General features: G+C 35.4%; 1 protein-coding gene across 5 annotated transcripts in view; it reads right to left on the reverse strand.

Annotated features, from left to right (window-relative positions):
* Window positions 1-23,991, reverse strand: part of LOC121738496 (potassium voltage-gated channel protein Shab) — a 78,808-nt gene extending 54,817 nt beyond the window's left edge. For all 5 annotated transcript variants that reach the window (XM_042130585.1, XM_042130584.1, XM_042130583.1 and 2 more), the window contains exon 1: window positions 23,771-23,991. The gene's annotated coding sequence lies outside the window, so the exon portion shown is untranslated. The remainder of the gene's footprint in view (window positions 1-23,770) is intronic.
* Window positions 23,992-24,318: the final 327 nt, after the last annotated feature.

Consider the following 24,318-nt stretch of genomic DNA (forward strand, 5'->3'; position numbering starts at 1 on the left):
TCTCATTTAAACATTTCAAAGTTAATTGCATGTCGTGGTGAGGTTAGCCGGATGGAACTAAATGTAGATATTTATAATATTCACAACTCGACAGTCTTTAAATAAATATACGATATGAACATCTGTCAGGTTTATTTTTATTTCGGAACACCTCGCCTAGCTGGAGGATTTCGCTTACTTTTTAATGAGGGTTCTCAAAGCTTTTGCCCGCGGCTTCGCTTGCGTTAAGAAGTATTGTTATACACATCTTTCATCCCCTATTTTATCCGGTTAGGGGTGGAATTTATCAAAATCCTTTCTTAGGGGATGCCTACGTCTTAGTAGCTCTATGCATGCAAAGTCTCAGCCCGATCGGTTTAAAATTGACAAAGTTTCATACAAACATTCATCCCCACTATTTTATCCCCTTGGGGTAAAATTAATCAATATCCTTTCTTAGCGGATGCCTACGTCATAACATCTACCTGCATGCCAAATTTCAGCCCGATCCGTCCAGTTGATTGGGCTGTGCGTTGATAGATCACTATGTCAGTCAGTCAGTCAGTCAGTCACCTTTGAGTTACCTATAGATATTTATATTTTGCAACTCTATCAACAGACAAAAATAGACGGATTACCATTTTAATCCTAATGTGGTAATAATAATAATAATATTTTAATGTGTATCAAGTATATGCTTTTTTTTTTTGCTTTATTATGTGTATTTATTTTTCCCCCGTAATGCCCAAACTATTGATCCTATTTTAATAATCTATAGTCTCATAATGATTCATTACATACCTATTAACAAATGAAATGAAAATGAAAAAGTTTATTTAACTATGTAAGTAACAAAGATATAAGTAGATATAGAGTATATATAGATATAGAGTAAACGTAAATACTTATAAATTATGTTAGTAACATCATAACACAGTACACACACACACAATTACATACTATTTAAATTTCCTGTCTGTGTGTTATGATGAATCTTCTTCTAAGCGGCTAAACCGATTTCGATGTGAAAATTTTACGAACTAGATTGTATCAGCAGTCGGTCAGATCCGCCATTAATTTATATTTTAAAGTTTTACTTCTAATTATACAAACTCTCTGAAGTCTATAAATTAATAATGTGATTCCATATCTGCAACATATTTGAGGCTCTAGAAGTGGGTCACGGTTGTCGACGAAACACATGCCGGGAATTGCCAATATTATGCTTTCCTCGTGAGGAATATGAGATCCTGTACTGCATAACTTATAGTTTATACAGTAAATATAACCCTGTCGCCTAACTTCATGCTTTTGGTCTTTCAGAGATTTCAAACAATGCTAAATAAGCTACCAAAGGTACTAATATTTTGCTATACTCTATCTATACCCATCGATCGTGGAATAACGAGACACAATAGCTTATCTATTGTTATCGCGGCCGGATGCGGCCGCTTAGGTCTTCATGAATTAATAATGGGACGTAATTTGTTTTTATTATCCAATTTAACCCAAAATCAATTGGTTGGATTTCAGACTAGATTTTTTAATCGAAAATCGAATAATGCATCGATTGTGGTATCATAATCGAGCTCGAAACTCGTTTCAACATTTTTCGCTATCTCCTATAGTTTCGGGATTCACCAACCATGCTCTTTTTTATTCACCATGAAAGCTTGCTTAAAAAGATCATGAATATGACAAAAATTATAAGCAAAAAACTTTTTGAAAAAAGTTTTTATTTAAATACTCTAAAAAGAAGAAAATAAATTTCTCCTAAAAAAATCTAACAATAAGTTATAAACTCAATATATTATGTATTATAAATTTTATTTGAATTGATAATATAATATGTATTATCAATTTACTCAGTTAAATTGGTACGTCTAGTTTACATAATATACATATTTAAAAATCACGCGACAAGCTTTTATTATCAAGCAAATTGTATAAATATATTGAGGCTATAACTTAATTGTTACAATTGTTTTAGGAGAAATTTATTTTCTTCTTTTTAGAGTATTTAAATTTTGCTTGTAATTTATTTTTTGTTTTTAGTTATCTCTGGCTAGACTTCTTAGTTTGCTTGATTGTAGTTTGTTTTGTTTCAACAATTTGTTAAAATCTGATAACCGTCCTTAAGAAATTGTACTTGATTTTGATCTGTAAAAAACCGGGTCTATATTTAGCGAGTTGTTAATTTTCCGTTTATTTCTAAACGACTAAAACATTTAATTTCACTAACAAAAATGACTGGATTCAACTGAGCATTTTCTAAAACCCGGCTGAATTTGACTTAACAATTAACATGACATGACACGACATAACACTTCACGTCACTTCACGTCACATCACGATACAACACGACACGACACGACACGACACAACACGACATGAGTTACTCTCAATGAGCCCTTTCATTTGATACCCATATTGCAGTAGTGCATTAAAAATAACTATTCCAGTATCTTGGATAAGCTACCATGGTATTGGATATAGAATAACATTACATTCGTTTTCGAGTTACTCTCCAAAAGCCCTTTCATTTAATATCCATAATATTGTAGGACTGCATAGAAAATAACTAGTTCGCCATGGTCAGCCATATTAGATTATGTCACATACATTATATCACTCTCATCTACTTCAAAATTGAGTTCCAAAATTTCACCCAAACATACATACTTACATACATACAGAGCAGGTTAAATAAAAGCTTTTAAAATAAAAAGCTTTTAGTAATAAAATAGACTACAATTTTAGTAAAACGGAAAGAAGAAACTATTAAAATATTTGAATTCACTATAACAACTTTATGATCGGCAACCGAACACAATATTGTTCACCTGCTCTCAAGTCTCAGTTACAGATGTTTTAAATATTATGTATTTTTATTGGCATTATTAAAACTCTGTGGCACCTGCGCATGTTTAAGCGCATTTCGAAATAAAATTACAGTCGATTGTAGATAAAAATCAATCTATCAAAATGTTTTGTATTAAAAAAATGATCAAAATTCAGTAACGCATTAAATAAATATTATATAAACTAGCTATTGCCCGTGGCTTCGCTCGCATTATGAAGTATTGTTATTAATTAGGCGTCAAAGCCATCAAAGGTTTAAAATTAACAAAGTTTCATCCCCTGTTTTATCCCCTTTCGGCGGATGCCTGCATGCCTTTCAGCCCGATACGTCCAGTGGTTTGGGCTGTACCGTATGCGTTGATAGATCATTATGGCAGTCAGTCAGTCACCTTTGGGTTAAATATATTTCTTATCTAAATATAATAAATATTTAGATAAGAAATATATTTCGCTTAGTCCCTTCTGTCGCTATAGTGCCTAAGCACTTAGTCTAAACTAAACGTAAAATATTTTTATCAGTAGCTACTATTCTTGTATTTTCATGCAGCATGAATACTGCTTCTGTACGACCACTGGATCGAACCGGGGCAGATTACTGGAGCTATTATAATGGACTGCCATTTCCTATTAAACAGCAAAATGGTATTCTGATACGGCAAATAAATGTTAATTACGTTGGTTGGAAATTAATGAGTTACGTCCACTACGTCCATTCAATCAAATGGCCGGTTAAAACTCCAAAAACGTTCGGAAAAATGTACGTACGTTCCGTTTTGTATTACGTTGAGAAATCTTCTAAGCAACCGTTTCATCATAGACCATCATAGGGCATAGCCTGTACATGTCATTGCAACGTGACGTAGCTCCAAAAGGTCTTATCCTTGCAGCATTTGAATCTGATAATAAAGGCATGATTTATCTCGTATAATCTACAAATGGTCCATTTGTATTTTAGTACACACCAACAGACTGGATCGAACATTGGAGAAATCTGCATTTATATTGCATCAATATGTACGATTGATGGTATCTGAATAAGGTAGATATAATTGTGGAGCCAATTATATAGTCGGCACTGTGATTTGTTATCAACTTATCACCCATAATAGCTCGTCCTACCGTTATCGCCGCGATACCGTATCTACGTCATTACGATACTCACCAGATAACTGTTTGAATTATTATGCATTTATATCACCATCGGATTCGCCCTGTCAAGGTGGACTGAGGAAAACGGTTTGAAGGACAGTCGCGGATAAAAGTAAAATGTTGCATTTCTAATGTTTATACAGTATATCACTAGGTACCATCGAGGAAGTTGATTCCTATGCAATTGACAGACCAACGTTATTTGGTCGAATATGTCAATTCAATGTTAATTGTGATCTGTCAGCTGGGTTTGACGTAACACGACCAAACTACTTAGGTCCCCGATTTGCATAGGAATCAACTTCTCTGATAGTACATTATAGGTACCGTGAAATAAAACTATATTTACATGGTAATTTTCATTCGTTTTTCTATGGAATTATCAGACGATGAGAAACAACGTAGAGCTATCTCTACGTTGTTAAAGTCTTTTAAGCCGTGAAAGTTTTCCTTTTAAATTCAGCATATTTCCTACTGCCGTGAATTTTCTCACATTTCCAGAAGCAACCGTTTAGCTGATAGAAGAGGGGGACACTGGACCCTAACGATTTTTTCCACTTTCAAACTTAATATTTCACAAAGGGATCCTTAAATCGGAAAATGATCTATGAATACTCATAATATTTTTTAAAAAACCTATCCAACGTCATCCAACCCCACACGATGGGGTGGACGCGAAAAAAAATCATCCCCACTTGATGTGTAGGGAAGGTACCATAAAAATTTTTTTTTAGATTTCATGTACCATTTTGTCGGCATCTAAAATATGTGCATTCATGCCAAATTACAGCTTTGTGGTTCTATAGTCTCTGAGCAAAACCGCGGACAGACAGACGGACGGACAGCCCGAACTATAAGGGTTCCTTGTTGACTACGGAACCCTAAAAAGTAAGCTTAGTTTTCTATCACTGCGAATTTCGTAGGTATTTTCTTTGTAATATAAATAGATAGAAATAATGCTATAGTTATATGCAGGTTTCTTACACCAGACGTAGTGCTGCATTGCAATCGCTTTATTTACAATACACTGTGAAGGTTATCCTTCCTGCTAAGATTATGGTTAATAAAAGTAAGTACCGATTTGCTTATTTACTTTGTTATCTTCTATAAATATACGCCCTGCAAACTCAACTAAATATTTTAATACATTTGAGTTCATTGAATAAAATGAATCCCACCAAAAACATAAATGTAAAAATGGAGAGCCAAGTTCCATACAAACATTTTTCTTGTCTATGGACTTCGCCGTAAAAAGGATGGAGATCTAAATGAGCGCCAAGTTCTATGGAAAATTGAAATATACGTATGTATAGGAACCTACATAGGAACCAAATAAATTTATGAACAAATAATAAAGTATATATTTTCTTTGCTTTATTAAATCTTTAAATTCTCGTGTCACAGTTTTCCTTGCCATGCTCCTCCGAAACGGCTTGACCGATTCTCATGAAATTTTGTGAGCATATTGAGTAGATCTGAGAATCGGCCAACATCTATTTTTCATACCGAAAATTATTTATATGGCAAAACAACGTTTGCCGGGACAGCTAGTCTAATATATAAAATTCTCGTGTCACAGTTTTCGTTGCCATACTCCACCGAAACGGCTTGACCGTTTTTTATGTGTGAGCATATTGAGTAGGTCTGAGAATCGGCCAACATCTATTTTTCATACCAAAAAAAATATATATGGCAAAAAAACGTTTGCCGGGACAGCTAGTATATCTATAACAATTGATGTTACTTAAATAATGTGAGATCTTAAAGTAGATTAGATCTCTCTTGGTCAGTTTTCATTACATCAGTCATTTCATAAAGTTGTTGAACATTTTAATTCCGATGAAAACTGGCCAAGTCAAATCTAATCTAGTTAAAGATCATAATTATATTTACAAATAAATACATATATTTGTTGACCAAAATTTACCTCGCAAGTTTCAAATGAGCCAAATTTGAGATGTTTATGTGAAATAGTTTCTGAATTATTATGAGGGGGTCAAAACTCAATAGTAGCTGCAAATGGTTCGTGTAATATTACACACGGTGCTGCTCGCCAGTTCTGTTATGCTGAAAGTTCCAGCATAACAGAACAGAGCATAAGGCTGCGTTTCCACTGAAGTGGAGCGGAGCTTAGCGGTGCCCGAATTGACCAATCATGCTATTCCAGCGGAATGACAGAAAGATTTCGAGCATGGTGATTGGTCAATTCGGCACCGCTAAGATATATATATATATATATATATATATATATAGTATTTTTTAGTAAAAAGGGTTACAAAGTTTTTCACTTGCGTAATATTTAAATGATAAATACGCTACCTACATAAATAATACTAAATACTACTTTATGGTACTAACAAAACAAAGTGATAATACCTACGTATTATCACTTGGTTTTGTTACATCCTGTATACTCGTAATACAATAACTGTATCAAGTATATGAGTATAGAGTTCACTATGAAAGTATCAACGCTGAAACAGCCGTTTATTTTTGTGATTTGTAAGCGCCTCAGCGTCATACATTTTCCCATACAATAGTAAAAAATAAAAGTTACTCTTTCAGCGTTACTACTTTCACAGTGAACTCTGTTTACACATACACAACCTAAAGTATTATCACTTATTTTTGTTACACTCTGTATAACTAGTCACATTAGATAATATAATAAGTACGGGAGACAGTTCTATAAATTCTCATTATGTATTTTATTCATGTAACTCGAGTTCCAGCCGAGACTATCTCCATACAGTTTTTTTCTAATAAACTTCTAATGAAATATCTTGACTCTCGCAATTAATTCTCGGTAAGAAAGTGAATGCAGCATCCAGGAAGAAATATATAATATAAGGTGGATGGCGTTTTCTTTGTAATAGAAATAATTTATTTATTTATTTGTTAAGGCAAAACAGTTTTTTATAAAAAATATTACAAATATGAATACAAATAAATCTAAATTAGCATTAATTGCTAAACTATGAAAACTTTTAAGGATGCGTTTGTTAAGGCAACGCCTTGATAATTTGGCTGTAGTGATATCGATTTTTCTCAGCAATGACTAAAGCTAAGAAATTAAAGTTCATTGTCAGTATTCATCATGTCTTTGTCTTTGAATTACCCATAGCATAACACGATTGGTCAACTTTTATCAATCAATCAAAAAGACCTCAGTAAAAAAAGGGATTCCTATTTTGCCAACAGAGGAGAGTAATTTAAGCTTCCAAAATTTGTACATAAATTTTTTCAAGCATACACTTTAATTTGCCCATAGCTTATATGAAATGTATTTATGTTTTTTAAATAACACGACAAAAACCATTTTGTCGCTAACGCTCTTTCCATTTTTTGCCGTTTCATTGCTTGTTTTCTCGGCCTCTCATAGAAAACAAGCAATCTAAAACATATCCAACACGGTTTTTTACTTTAACGCGGCGTCACCTTAAGTAACAGTCGCGATCACAAAACTAATGACTAATCACTAATGGCTTACTAATACACAACAATAATATGGACTTAGAAGTTGCTACTATACCTAATAATTAAAATTCAGATTCAGATAACTCGCTAACTCTTATCTTTGGAAAAAACTTTTAAGACCTAGAAGAAACAGCAAAATATGTAAATATGTTTATCTCTTTCTAATAACGCGCTATCATTCGCGAATCTGGAGTAATTCGTAGTGTTATGATATGCGTGAGGACAGAGGAGTGAGGACGGAGTGAAAATAGATTGTTATGTGATTTACACGCGGCGGGCGGCGGGCGATCTTTAGCTGACCTTTACCTTCCTTAATATCAGGGACACTGAATTGGGATACAATTTAGGGTTCAAAAGTCTGACGAGGGTCGAATATTTTCAGCGGATAATTTCATTAAAGTTTAGAGATTAATTGAGAAACACTACTGCGAATGTAGAAGTTATTTACTATCTTTAATTAATAATTGCAAATTCAGTATCAGTAGGCATCTTAGTGTGTTGTTGAAATAGTTTCTTGTTACAGAAGTATAGAATAACCGGTTGACGACCGCAAAGTCGTTGCGCCAAAATTCATTAATTGCGCCCAAAATATAAATTTTTTCGGGATGAAAAGTATTATATTATGTACTTTTCCACGACTCTAAAGTATATCCATACCAAATTTCAGCAGAATCGGTGCAGTTTAGTTAACGGACAGACAGACACACTTTCGCATATTTTATAATATTAGTATGGATTACATAGACATCTGCCGTTCAGTATCTATGTTTCATCTCATTTCTGCATGCATGTATGTAAACATACATTTGCTTTTACAAAAATGTACCTCGAGGAACTTTCAGCATGCACATTATTTATTCACAACTCACAAGACGGAGCAGAGAACTTCATATTTCGTAGCCTTAAACTTTTAACATTTTGTATGAAACAAGTTATAATGGTGAATATTTTTGCTGTTGATCTTATTTATTATATAAAATTCTCGTGTCACAATGTTAGTTACCGTACTCCTCCGAAACGGCTTTACTGATTTTTACCAAATTTTATAAGCATATTCTATACATAGTAGGTCTATTCATAGTAGGTCTGAGAATCGGCTACTGGCTACTTTTTATAGTATATAAGTGCATTTGCTGAATAAATAATAGTAAATTATTACAACTCGAGACTGACGGCGACCATTGTTTGTGCGACGGGATAGCAATGGACGTTGCCATGGTGACATACTTATTTAGTCACTTCGATTTAAACAAATGGGCGAAATACATTATATCTGGCAAAACAACATTTGCCGGGACAGCTAGTATTTTATATAATATATTTTACAGTAAGTTTTTAAATTACGCCATAATATAGAAATTGTCAATAATTACTACTACTACGTACGAGTACTAAGATATGGCCTCATTTTATACCTACTTTCGGTGCAAAATGACTATAGTTTTCATCAAGGATTTTTAAATTCTTACGAATTCGTGATATTATGTTTAGCAGGACAAATACCTAATTAATACAGAGCTCCGCCTGGTGACACGTGGCAGGGAGAAAAGTGTCGGAAAATTTTTGTTTACAGCTACCGAAACCCCGCTATTGCCGGGCAGCGTCTTGTGTAATTTCGTAGAGTGATTTTGTATCTTTCGGCAGCATTGCAACAACAAAAATTGTATCTTTGTTTCATTGTCTCCCTCTGGGTCTGTCTTTTAGAGCGCTTACAGACGAACGGCACGCGTGTGCCATCGACAAGTGTCGTCGACCAGTGCCGTTCGTATGTCAGAAGCCTAAAGCAGCAAAAAGTATATAAAAAGCACTAGTCGAGTTATCACGCCTCGTGTAGAAATCTTCGAGGAATGGCTTGTCATGTGATGTTCACATGTGTACTTCCGTGTGGACCGCGAGAGCGATTAAAAACTCAACCTTGGTGCTAAGCGAGTAAATAGCGCGTTGGCAACCGTCGCCGGCCGGAATGCGGCTTGTTTACAGCGCAGATAAAATTATTAACAGCTATCATATTATTGGCCATCATTAAAAATATATTCCATTTTCGCGCGCGGCTACACACCACCCGGCGAGGCGTTTTCCTGTTTGTGTCATATTTTCACAACGAGAGTGTATTCTCGTATGCACAAATATCGTTTTATGGGCCACGTTAACATTCGAATATGAAGAATGTGAAATTTATTGATTTTCATTACAGAAAAATTGAGTGGAAAAAAGTAAACCAATTTGTGTCTACTGAGTGATTTACTTTTTGTATTTAGAAAAAAAAATGACATTTATAATTTCTAAATAATAAGCAAACTACAGCTATTATTGAAAACGTGTTTCCTAGTATGCGTTTCTACCAGAATATCCAAGAAAAATACGAAGTTAACTCAAACTGAGATGTAGCAATCGTTAAATATGAAATTCTATGAAAAACTGTTTACTCAGCCAACTAACTTCAAAGTCAACGCTACAATAAACTAGTGTACGTCTCAATCGCGCCGGGAACTTTTATGATTGCCTCATTGTTAGGTAATAAAGTATAGAAAAATATACAAACACCTCCGTCATAAACACCGCCGCTGAGAGGTTAACGCGCCGTAATTACACGTCAGCCATCGTCCGCCGATACTGTCACAACATCGGTGAGCATTAGCACATGTACAGTTCGGACCGCGCATATTGCTGCCTTCGAAACTGTGCGGGCTAGGGTCAATTCAGACCGCAGCACGACGCGCAGATGCACTTCTAAATTTGTAATGAATTAACAGACTTGCATATCGTCTCAAGCAAATGAAATCTGTCAAATGCATACAAATTAATATCGTTTTCGGCATTTGAACTGCCCCGGGGCACAGAATCCCGAGGCAGGGTGGGCCGACAGGATACGGAAACAGCCGAAGTTTAAATTAAGAACATAAACTACGTATTGCACTAGTACTATGCAATACGTAGTTTATGTTCTTTATTTAAACTTTGGATGTTTCCGTATCCTGTCGGCCCACCCTGCCCCGGGGCAGTTCAGATGCCGAAAACTCTGTTAGAAATGCACCTTGCGTGGCGTGTGGTCTGAATTAAGACTGCTCTACGGTACGTGTTACGGCTCCACTGTTTGGACTGCCGGTGCATAGTGTGTGAGTGCGTGTATGTGGAGAATACACTCGGATCTACAAGTCATATGACGTGATTGACGATACTGCTCATGCTTGTTTTAGGTGCGAGGACTGGAACGGCGCATAGCTGATTCCCCACACCCACTGTTTTAGCTTTACATATTATATTAATGTGATTCGTCGTGTAGGGCTATTGAGAATTTAAGAATGATAGTAATGTTATCTTAAGTATTTTCGTAGATAAAATAAGGAATACTTAAGTATTTAAATTCTAGTTTCAACAAAAGTAGTGTTGGAAGTACGACGTTGTAAAGAAAACAATTAACCCGCAATTATAATATAATTTACAGTGGAATAAATCTAAAAATAAGGTAAGTTTATAGTGTAAATATGCAATGAGGCGTGATCTGTTTCACACCAATATCGATCGCTCGCATTTGACTGAACCATAAATTATACATAGCGTGATGAAAACTGGATTCGAGTAGTTATTAATTGAAGAACCGTTTTTTATCGCGGACCATTAAAATACGTTTTAAATGTTACGTTTAGTTTAGTTAAAATAGCACTACACCAAATTTTAAATGTTAATTTTAAAACACGCATTATATCATTATTACGTGGAAATCTGACTAATTCCTCTTAGAGCCTGTCCAGATGAGGCGTTTTACGCGCGAGTCCATACTCCATACGCGCGTTTCAATTTCTATTGCAGTTCTAGATACCTCGTTTTACGTGCGTTACTACGCCGGGAGGGATCCAGCCAGTTACAAACATGGACTCGGAAACTGCAGTTGCGTGTGTTATCAAATACGTCCACTCGCAACGGACTCGCGCATAGTACTGGACGCTGCAATAACATAGCACCCAAGTATCTCGACTCGCGCTTCGCTTGCGCGTTAAAGGAGTGAGCACACTGAGACGGGCCGTGCCGGGGCTCATCGCAAAAATCCGCCTCCATACAATTTGTATGGAAGCGGATGCGAGTATCGCACACTGTGTCGGGGCGCAGCGGATTCCCGCTTCCATACAAATTGTATGGAGGCGGATTTTTGCGATGAGCCCCGGCACGGCCCGTCTCAGTGTGCTCACTCCTTTAACGGGCAAGTCGAGTGTCCCACTCATTGCACGCGTTTTACGCGCGAGTAACGAAACGCGCGTAAGCATTTGGACGGGATTTATGTAGAGCTGTAGAATCTAGCGTACGCGCGAGTGTTATGGCCCGTGAGGACTTTATAAAATGAATATTCAAATAGCGGCGCGGTTGAGCTGTCATTTACATACAATTGCTTGTGATCTCGCAGTGTAGCCGCCAGCCGCGCGTTCGGGCGGACGCATAATAAATCGACCCTAAAAAGCATCTTTAATCACCCAACACTTTACGCGAACTAAAAATACGGGGAGCACCTCAATGATTAAAAAAGTCTCGCTGTCCCACATTCGGCGGCGTAAAGTTTGTATGTTTATATTTGTACAAAGTTTCTGACTTTTACAGTCATCGCAGGCGATATATCTCCGGGCTCGTAAACTGTACGCTAATGATTTTATACGGTTTTTGTAGTTTACGCCGCCGGCCTAGCGGTATGATGCACGATGAATCGATGAACTCAAATGAGCGTATCGAAAATACAGGAAGGGGTGTTTATAGGAATAATCATATAAAAAGGTGTAGATGTTACAACCCATAAGAGCGATGCCACATTGCTCTGGTGCGTTACGTACTGCGTGCCAATTAATTATGTGCGTTGCAGCCACGTCTATTGTGCCATCAAAAGACCGCGAACGACGACGCAAAATTAATTATGAAATAATAAAAATTGGCTTTGGCGATGTTCGAACGTTTTTCATAAATATTTATTATTTCATGCAACACAATGTAGCTTCCAGCTTCCCTAAAGTAGTATAATATCTAATATATAAAATTCTCGTGTCACAGTGTTTGTGTGCGAACTTCTCCAAAACGGCTCAATCGGTTTTAATGACATTTTGTAATACAGTATGTATTCGTTAGACCTGAGAATAGGTTATTACTTATAATCTACTTTTTGTATTAATACTAAAAATAATTTATATGGCAAAACGAAATTCGCCGGGTGAGCTAGTTATACCTATAGCTTACTCCTAATTTATTAAGATAAAGAAATAAAGTATTAGTATAATATTATCTTGTAGTATTCTTTTCGTCTTTCGGGGAAATTGAAGATGTATCATACACATGACAAAGCTGCCGACCCCACTGTTTCTCCCTGACTTAACAAAGGGGAAACCTCCCCAGTGAATACTTGGATTTTATGAGTTGTTTTGACAACCTATTTAGTTTTTATATAACACATTTAATTATATATGTACTGTTTAATGTACAAAGAAATTGTTTGTGTTAACTAAAAATGAAAAAATGTGATACTGTTATAAAGTAAAATAAATGTTAAGAAAATATTTTAAATATGAAAGCGTGTAGCCGGTACACCGCGCTATTGCCAGCTTATGATAATTCGCTGAGACGACGCGATACTAGAAAAATATCGCAACCTCATTTCGTCGATACAAATTCACGTATTTATTCAAAAAAATACTGTAAAAACCTTTGCATCGTATTTAAAAGAACCTTGATTTTTGAATTCCTGAACTTTATACAAAAATTCCCGCGAGAACCGAGGCAAAACAAAACACGGCGACTAAACGCAAAACAGAAGCACCAATTACTGTATTTTAAAAACTACCTTAGCATAATTAGAAAAAAACACTAATTGTAGATTTTATAGGACAAAGGGGAAGTTAACGATACAATAGCTGTGTGCGGACAAACGTGGCTGGAAACTTTGTCGCCGGAATGTAGGTTACAACATGTTGAGCGAGAGGCCGTTTGTTTCGACGAATACAAAAACCACACAACACTGTAGCTCATTTTCAATTGGCTAAAATTCGTACATAATATATTTTAAATATGACACATTTTATGCTCTTGCTAATTATGCTTCATTGAAACACAATACTATGTGATACTATCATCAGTTATTAAGAACATTAACAAAAAAAAATGATATAGCCAAGTCTGTCAAGTCATGAAGAAAAGTTTATACAATTTTATTTGTGAATTTATTGCCTATAAAAATTTACTACAATGAATTACTATGTTAAGTAAGCAACAATCGAACCATAAAGTTAATATACCTAGCGGAATAGAGAAACAAAGGCCTGAGCAAGAGAGATGTTACTATCAGTAACACTGCGTGGTAAAAAAAGACGTGTGATACATGACAACAGCACTCTTTTTGGACGTCCAGTCCGCACGTGCCGCACGTTGACAATTTAATATCATAGAATTTATGTTCAATCATGCTTGTGTAAGTGTATACGTACACAAATTTTTCACACAGATGAAAACCAATTTCGGTTACATTTGACAGCTCGAGATTTTTACCCTATTCCGCTAGGTATATTAACTTTATGAATCGAACTGATGAAAGGCTGGTAGGCTTTATATTTTAAAATATATACTTTATAATATTACTTTCTTTTGTGAGAAATTATAGTCTTTTAATATTCAGGGTAATTGAAACACGATGCAAGTATTGAATAAAATTGTAGACATTTCAAACTGTTATATTGCTGCTAATTTATAACTATCTTTAGACCTCGTAGCTTTGCTAATTAATTTATTCGATTTATCAACGCCCAACAACCAACCAACAGCATGAATGTTATATGGAAGTATAGCACCGACTAAATTATACTGTTTTAAATACTCTATAAAGTTGAACGTTGAAGAAGCAATGACAATTTACGAAATAATGAGTCCGTAGCGAGATATTTTTCGTAGCGAGAATTCGTAGAGCGCTCGTAGACTCTCCGTAGATGACCTCTACGTGCTACGCGCGACGTAGGGCCTGGCTACGAAGAAAGACTTCAACGCTATTTGATCGCGACATCAAATATTTATTACTTAATTTAGTAAAGAAATCTTAATTGTTATTAAACTTTGAAAGTGTTTAACTACCTATTTAAGTGTACAATATACCAAACAGCACCACTAAATCGTTTTCCATTAAAGGAGAATGAAGTAAAGTGGTCCCCACCACTAACGAGACCCATATTGACTTATTTCCCATTAAATATAAAGTAACTTTCATTATGAGATGAAGTGAAAATAAGCTGTCAGTAGAAAGTTATGACCATATGAAAAATTATTTTTTTGAGTGAAAATATTGATATTGATATTCATCTATTACAGTGAAAACCTAATAGGGAATGCCAAGCGGCATGATATAACATAGATTGAGTAGTTAAAAAGTGCAATGGATCATATTAACACTATTTTATGGAATAAAATGGTTGAATACTTTTTCATTCCGTTACAAATTTTTGGTTGCGGTCCAGTTATAATGATTCCGTATTTAGCAGATCATTACTTAGGTGTTATTGGTTGTGGACATTTGCACTAAACTCAATACATTTTTATTAGGTACATCTGCAATATTTTTCATACAAAATGGTAAAAAACATGACTTTTAATTCAGCCGTAACTTTTCACTGACAGGGTATTCTTGATTGCGGTCTGGTTATAATGATTCAGTATTTAGTAGACAATTTTACTATATACGTCTCGTTGGTGGTGGAAATTTGTACCAGACTCCATACATTTTAAAATATACTCCTTTGGCAAGGATATACTAGACCATGAAAAGTGTATGAGCAACTTTTTTCTGAGTTTCACATTATCGATATACATTACACAAACGAAATTTTTTTTATTTTTTTTTTTATTTTTTTTTTATTTTATTAGGAAAACAAACAAGTATACTGAGAAATCACAAAATAAATTACATACTAAACTTAACATAAACAGTAGTATACTCCACTATGTTTTCACATATTATTAGGAAAAATATAATGCTTAATTGCTAACAGTGCATTAAAACATTCTTAATTTCTTTTCTAAACACCTTTTTAGCTTTTGCGAATATGTCTATGTTGGTAAAGTGATCATTATATATTTTAACTAATCTATGTAGAGGCGCGCGTTCACCAGCATTTGTACGACATGTAGACGTTGCAAATAGTGGGTAAGCGCGCGTCTCTCGTCTTATTACTGTCCTAGGGACAATATAGAAAATATTGCTAACCAATTCTGGACAATCAATTTTATTGTTTATTAACCCATACAGCATCATAGTTTGAAGCAACAAACGTCTTGACTTAAGAGTTAGTAAATTATATTTGGCTAATGATTCCTCATACGGTAATATAGTCTGATGATGATTTTTATAATGACATTTATATTGCAAGGTTCTAACAAACTTTCGCTGGATTCTCTCGATTTTTTTGTCATATTTAGCATAATACGGGTCCCATATCATAGATGCGTATTCAACTTGAGGGCGAATCAAAAAGTTAAAAAGATAAAGATAGGTGTTTTCGAGTTTAAAATCAGATGATGCTCTCATAACGAAATTGTAAATTTGGAATGCTTTAGCAACTATTTTATCGACGTGTAGATTCAAGTGTAACTTACAATCTAGAATGACGCCGAGATCGCAAATTTGGGTGTCTCTAACTAATATTTCGTTACATAGTGAATAGTGAAATTGAAAAGTTTTTTTGTTTTTTGTGAAATTAATGTATTTGCATTTACTAATACTTAACTTGAGGTTGTTTTCAATACAGTATTCGGTCAATCTATTTAAATCATTTTGTAGCTGGCGGCAATCCTCTGGGGATTTAATGGTTTTAAACACTTTGAGATCATCTGCGTACAACAAGAACCTGCTATTGCGGAAACATGTGTTGATGTCATTAATATACAAGATAAATAGTAATGGACCTAATATTGATCCTTGTGGAACACCCGAAGTAGCCAAAAATGAGTCTGACTGAAATCCATTACACACCACAGTTAGAATTCGATTACTAATATAAGATTGAAGCCAGCGAAATAAGTTTCCTTTGATACCATTATACGAAATCTTGTTTAACAGAATTTTATGATCGACTCGATCAAAGGCCTTTTTAAAATCTGTATAAATTGCGTCTGTTTGTGATCTAGTATCCATGTTTTTAAATAGATAATTTGTAAAAATGATTAAATTAGTTGATGTAGATTTTTGCCTTACAAAACCGTGTTGTTCTGGAATGATATTTAATCTGACGAATTGATAAATTTCAATTTATCAATTCGTCAGATTAACAAAAATCAATTTATATTTTTATATTCAATTTATCAATTCGTCAGATTTCAGAATTCAGTATCTCCACACCAAACCTCTTCAAAATTGGTTCAGGGGGCAGGGGCTCAGGCGTGAGAAGGTAGCAGACGCACTTCCGCCTTTATGATATTAGAGCGACCGCAGACTTACAATTTCAAGTTGGCCAATAAAATCGCATAGTATACCAATAACTACAGCGACTTATAAGAGCTCGCACATTGCATCCAACTAAATTGTACAACTAATTAGACACCAATCGTATCAGAAATGCGATTCCTTTCCGATTACCTACAATTAAAAAGTTGTCCAATTGAATTGTGAAACTACGCAATTTAGTTGTTCGATAGTCGGCCAACTTGAAATTATTATATACGTCGGCTCGATCGGAGAAATACCACGTTCTCAAGAAAACCGTCGTGAAACAGCGCTTGCGCTGTGTTTCGTCGAGAGAGTGAGTTTACCGGAGACCCAAACCCCTACCCTCCCCTATTCCCTTCCCTTCCCTACCCATACCTATTCCCTACCCTTCCCTATTCCCTTTTCTTCCCATCCCTACCCTCCTCTATTACCCTATTCTCTCTTAAAAGCCGGCCTTTTTTTTTAATACAAAATTTATTTATATTTTGTATTTATACAAAATTTATTTTGTTTTTATACAAAATTTATTTAAATTTATTTATAATACAAAAATCAAGAATAACAAAAATTGCGGGAAACAATGACAGTAATTCCAGGTAAAGTAATTAAGTATTATATAAATCTGATAACCTGTTACATAAAAACCTGTTGCGGTAATGTGGGGGAAAGGGGAGGGGGGCGGACACAGCGCTCTTTGTTCTCGCCGATCGATAACAAAACAAACACCTTCCACTTACCCAGTACCTTACAGAACACATGCAAACTATAAAGGACATCAGATGGTCTGCGCCAGTCTGGGTTAAAGTGAAATGCTAACTCTCTCGTTCTTTGAGTGTATGAAAGAGAAGGCGAGATGTTTTGATGGATGATTAAGACTGGCATAAGTTGGTATTGCGGTCAGCAGAGATAGCTGCACAGTGGAAATGAATTTGCTTGGCGTTCCAAAATCAACTTTAAATTCGTCGAAAAAATTATAATATGCATATTGGTTCTTTATCTATCTACGAAAATGCATTTTTGTCAGGTTTGTTACGAACACTTTTTTTTTTTTTTAATTTTACTTTACCTACAGTATTTACTCGAATGATGGGCCTCTTCTCATCGTTATAGATTACATAATAAATTATATGCATTGTCAGAACTTGCAATACACGTGTTTTTATACTAAATTAAATTGAATCACATATTTATGTATAGAATAGAGCTGATGATGCACAATATTTATTTATCATTGTTATGACTAAATCACATTATCAACATAGTCTTTTATTTGCATCCTACATATTATGCCGTCGATGAATATTGTATTGCCTGTAAATTATAATTAATTTTCTTATATATATTCCAAATGTATATAATATTCGCGAGCAATGTGTACGGCGAGAGGACGGCGAGATATCTAATAGTTAATACCGCGCTTATTAAATCAATTGTCACCTGAATTAAAAACTACCATAACTCCTTCTAACATAAAAAAATTTTTCGGAGCATTGATATTAATCTTCATAATATACCATTGGAATGCACTCATCTTACTTGTAAAAATTTCATACAGAGACTATAACTTCAAGTACTACGTCATTAAACCTACGTGGTTTTTCTGTTAGTACAACATTATAATTTTTTTCATCTTGTTGTATTAATAAATAAATAAAAAATACCCAAAAGGTTCATAAAAACGGTTAAGCCATTTTTGAGCATCTTGAAGATATGTACAGAACATAAGATTCATTGAAAATACATGTATATCATTGTTAGTATTTTTTATACCAACATGTAACATGACTAATGCGACAAAAACGCCAATATAAAAATATATTTGTATGTATATCGAATAAGTTGGAATTTGGCCAAGTGTGCTCCGTCCACGAGCCCTAATGCAGTTATTTACTGGCCTCTCGTACATAAGATATTGTAAATCGTTTGTTTTCAATACAATCTGGAGCTCGTATATTTCGGGTGCAACTGCCGGAAAAGATGCGTATTTATTTATGGAAATTTTCGAAGCTTCATCTTAAGTTACGATAAACATGAGAGCTGGAATTTTTTTGTGCATTAAGGTGCCGGTTGGCAGCGGGCGACATGAAGCTAGCGACCTACCTAGCGACAATTATTCATAGAAATACATAGAAACCAGTATAAATGTCGCGACGACTCGTCGTCTGCGGTTGCTTCCTGACTCCTGTCGCCCGCTGCCAACCGGCACCTTTTCAATCCCCAAAATACTTCATCTTTTGACAATGAACCACAAACTCTGTTACAACTAACACAATGATTAGAACTAAACAGTACACATACGATACACTCATAATTATATTGCAATGTAGCCTCACATTAAAAATTATCTTTTGATTATGTTCGAGTTCTTCATATTGAAAACATTTTTATCTACTAGAACAACTAAATTTAAGACTATTTGAAAATAACTCAATATTGTATATTTATTTTATATTGTAAACTGTATATTTATTAAATTTTTGAGGTTTTACAGAAAAAGAACAAAGATTTAAAAAGGACTCTCACTCGTTATAATTCATCCTGCTTTCAAATCGCCTCTTCGAATATCCCTTATTGACTTTATAATTATTGTTTTATAAGTGGGCATAAGCCGCTATCACATGATGAAATAATCTCTCAAGCGTTTGTACATGATGTATGCCAAATGAATATTGGACTCGATTGCCGATCTCTGAATTTCATTTCGCCTTGTTTATGTTAACAACATGTCGTCATTTATTTTTATCTCTGACATTATGTTGTTCCTTTTCATAATTAACACTGATGAGCATATATTTTTAACGAAAATCCTGGAGGAAAATTGTTAATTTCACTTTCATTGTTTAGTGTTGTGTGGTTTCACTTTATGTAAGCATGCACTTTACATTCATTTAATATGTTTAAATTGAAAATCTTTAGTAATAAAAAATACATATAATGTGTTTAGAGAATACTAATACCTACTTATAGTTAAGTACACAATGTTTTATTTTTCGCTTGCCTGTTAGGTTAAAAATTTAAAATACATGTGACTAGAAGGGTGTGGATCTAAAAATCATGAAAATTGTGTGACGTTCTGACGTTCTTTCTGGACGCTCCATGACATGGGTATCCTGAGTGTGTAAGGGCCATACCTCACCGGGACGCCATAGCGAGGTGGCCAGCGACGTCGCCAGCTAAACCTATTGAAATGTATGACGGGTGACTCACCTGGCGACCGACTGGCGACGTTGCGAAGTAGCCAGCGTAACCAGAGTCGATCGCTCCGCATGCGGCGACTGGCGACGTTTCCAGTTGTTTGCACGTCCTTGCATGCTCCGTCACTCAATCAGTCACTGATTCTAGTGATATCCTCAGATAATCGAACGATTCTTCATGGTATTTTCTTAAGTCTTCATAGAATTTAAGAAACACACCGCTTTAGTAAGACGCCAGACGTAGCCATGGTAACGTCGCTGGCCACGTCACCATGGCATCCCGGTGAGGTATGGGCCTAATTAAAATATTGTATGTACAAAGCCTAAAGAGACTTTAGTACGCGTATGTGTGTTACATTTAGGGCATTTCGGCCAGACTCCATGCAACTGGATCAATATGATACGTTATTCAACTTTTATAAGTTGTACGTGAGCCAACGTGAGGCCGACAGATGGTGTCACTTTTCGACCTTAATGCCTTGACCGTAAGGCTTAAAATATGTACATCTGGTTTACACGCTCAGTCTGGCATCCGTTCAGTCCATCAGTCTCATCCAGACTGGCGTGAGAATGATCGTGTAGCCGTTTGATTGGCGGACTGATCATTTTTAACCGACTTCCAAAAAGGAGGAGGTTATAATACTATGATCGTCTGTCTACGAATAAAATAAGGAAAAGTAACTCCGTCAAAAAACATGTTCTACAATAAGTACTTGTCAAAAGGAAATGATTTTCATACCATTAAAATTTGTAAATTTTGATGGTATGAAAACCATTTCCTACCATTATTTACAAATTGAGTAGAAAGTACTAATGTAAAAAACTAGAAAGTACTAAGTACCAACTTATAACGAATGTAATACTTATAAAAACAAGATTATTATTATGTAGAAACTGAAACGCCACAAAGTAAAGCCATTGCATTAAAACTTCAAATTACTTATAAAAAAAAATCGTTCCAAAATAATTCCAAAAACAAATTCCGTGTATAGGCAAGGGTTAACTGGTAAATTGGCCATGAGCTATTGGACTGCCAATTCACCGCTATACTTTGTTTATAAGTAGGCCACAAAGCCGATTCCATTGTGTTTACCGACAACCTCTTTCCTGTTACACGGGAATGATGTTTGGAGGCGAACCAGCTAAATGCTTAGTCGTTTTAATAAACAATAGCCTTTCAGTATATTTTGGAGAAGTCAGCAGTGTGTGCATAAATGCCGTTGAATATTTGAGTATTATTTTAAACAAAAAAAGATAGCAGGTGTCGCTAAAAATGTCAATAACTTAATAACTAGTCAGAAAGATATTGAATTGAATTGAGGCTATTTTAGCTGTAAACAAGCAAAGTATTTTTGGTAGTTACATACTTTGTTGCTGAAGCCTAAGTCACAAACGGCGATTACCGAATTTATAGTGAACACCATAATAAATTAATGTAATCAGCTGACATATCTTGCAGTTTTTGATGTAAAATGTTTTCTAAATGTTCTAAGCGTCAAAGGTTAATATAAAAAATATTATGGTAAACGTATCGTGCTCCTATACTATAATGTGTCATGTACATAGGCGACATCGTCAATGTCTAAAGGCTAATGACCTTCCACACCTCCAAAGTACGTTAACCCATTACCTTCATTAATCATTATTCGTCATAACAAAATCATTATTCTGAATAACAAATATAACGAAAGCAGAATGATTACCTAGTGACATGAAATTCTTATCGCTATCCTCCTCGACTACTTGACCCAAAAGAGTTTACTGTTACTTTAGTCAAAAAGTTTCGTCATTTGGAAACAATTATACATAATTGAAGACTGAAAAGTTTAAGCACAAGCATATCCCAAATTTAAAATCACAATAATATTACAAAATATTTAAAAGTGATTTTAGAACCTTATTGGTCAGTTTGTCAGGTTTTGTGAAAACTGGCCAATAACCTACGCAGTTGCGTTGTTGATCGGTTAATATCTTGATAATAGTCAAAATGCTAAAGATCAAAAGCGCTAGTAAATAGCTATGTTACCGTTAATGTGCGTAAACCAGTAAGACTGCAGATAAACAAGGTATTCTGCAGATTAATTATCTGGGCGAGTCAGTTAAAGTGCAAAAAGTTTATTCTATCTCATTAAATTACATAAAATAGGTTCTTGTTTGAATAAAACATGTAATTTGGTTGTAGAGAATAATTTAATATAATTTTTTGAACATAAAAAAGGAATAAATTATTAAATTTAAGTAAAATGTTACTCCACTATTAAAACATAACAGATCATATCAACTGGAAGTTAACAAGCTTAAGTCAAAGTTTTTAGGACTTTTACGAAGGCAGAGAATGCAAACTAACCATAAAGTTAATATACCTACCTAGCGGAATAAAGAAACAAAGGCCTGAGTAAGCGAGATGTCACTATCAGTAACACTGCGTAGTAAACGGAGACGTGTGATACATGACAGCAGAACTCTTTTTTTGACGTCCAGTCGGTGCTTATCGGCACGTTGACAATTTAATCTCATAGAATTCATGTTCAATCATGCTTGTGTAAGTGTATACGTACACATATTTTACACACAGGTGTATATCAATTTCGGTTTCGTTTGACAGCTCGAGATTGTTGCTCTATTCCGCTAGGTATATTAACTTTATGAAACTAACTAGATAAAGTTCAAATATAAGCTTTTTTTATTTAAAATTTTCACACTTTAACGGATGGTATTAGGAAATCTGCAGATTACCAGGAAATGTGCATGTTAACGTATTCTGCATTCTAACGGTAACAGATACATTTCAGTCAAAAAATCATGACTATTGTAAAAAATATAAACTATAGTTATTAGTAGTTGCATCATATAACATAAAAAAGCAAGCATTTTTTCAAAAACAGACAATAATTGGAAAAATACAAAAATGAAATATTACATAGACTTCGGCTCTACTTACATTATTATCAATGCAAATTAACACAACTATTCAGGGTTTTTGTAAAGGCAGGCAATATAGAGAGAGAAAGCAGCTCTAAGCTCCTGTCTCCTAAAGCTTTAACTATGCAGAAGTCTTTTCTTCGTCTTTTCCTCTAGAAGCTGTGAGCGAGCAACTATAGAAATTATGTAAAGAAGACCTCAAAAAAATGTACTACGATGTTTCACTCCACTCTACTTCTTAGGTCGTTATTTCTAACTCTATTCTCATTAAACTGTAATACAGACGGGATATTCACTATGCTGTAACCGAGGTAATCTTCGTAATGAACAATTGCACTTACAATAAATTCTATTTGACTAATAAATCTGCCCTGCGAGCTTTAAATAGAACAAAGCGACGGACGAAAGTCTGCAATCGTTTGCAAAATTTCGGGAATAACCGTTGACACTGTTATATCGTACTCGATCCTCACATTTCTTTAAATATCTCCGAAAGTTCTAAAATATTGTACGACTCCTGCCAACCGCCGCTTTCGAGTGTCGTGGTCGCGAAAATGGGTCACAAAACTGTAATGCACTTACACCAATCGATACGAATACCAAAACCATATTTCAATTAACCCACTCGCTTCGACCCCGGCGGCGGGGCCCCACGGCTGGGGCGCCTTCGCCCCGTCATCCACGTCTTCCATCGCGGGACCGCACGCTCGGTATTATGTAAATAAAAAATTGAATGATGTTTCATGTTTACCTCGTACGCCCTCGTCGAGGAGAGTCGGTTCCGAGGAGGTGGGTATCCCCGGTATCGATCGGTCCACCGGCGCGTAAGGCCCGAGACCCCAACGAGCACACTGACGGGGAGTAATTATCACTGATCAATCACTGGCGGGCGAGCGGTAGGCCGGCGTCGCGGTGTGACGGTCTCGCCGGTGACGGGCGCGGCGTCGGGCGCGTGACGGGCTGGCCGTGTGCTGGCCGACTGCGCGCTGCTGCTATTTGCGCTCGCCGCCCGCCCTCGCCGCCCCGCGCCGCCCGAGCTTTCTCTGCGCAGCGCCACAAACGAACACTTCTTTCAGGATGCTTTCATTGTTATTCACTTAAAGCGTCCCAAGGTGAGCCGTTAAAAATTAAATCGATGACTAAATTAAATACCCATAAATTAATTTATTGTTTAAGTCCGTTTTATGTGGAAAACATCGTTTCTGAGCTTTCGGAGTGAAGCTAGAAACTTAGAGACACCAGCTAGGTCCTGAGAAATATTATGAAAATTTTTGGGGGTAAAAGCAGGTCTGCTGAAAT

This window comes from Aricia agestis, chromosome Z, assembly GCF_905147365.1.
Source record: "Aricia agestis chromosome Z, ilAriAges1.1, whole genome shotgun sequence".
Taxonomy (NCBI): Eukaryota; Metazoa; Arthropoda; class Insecta; order Lepidoptera; family Lycaenidae; genus Aricia; species Aricia agestis.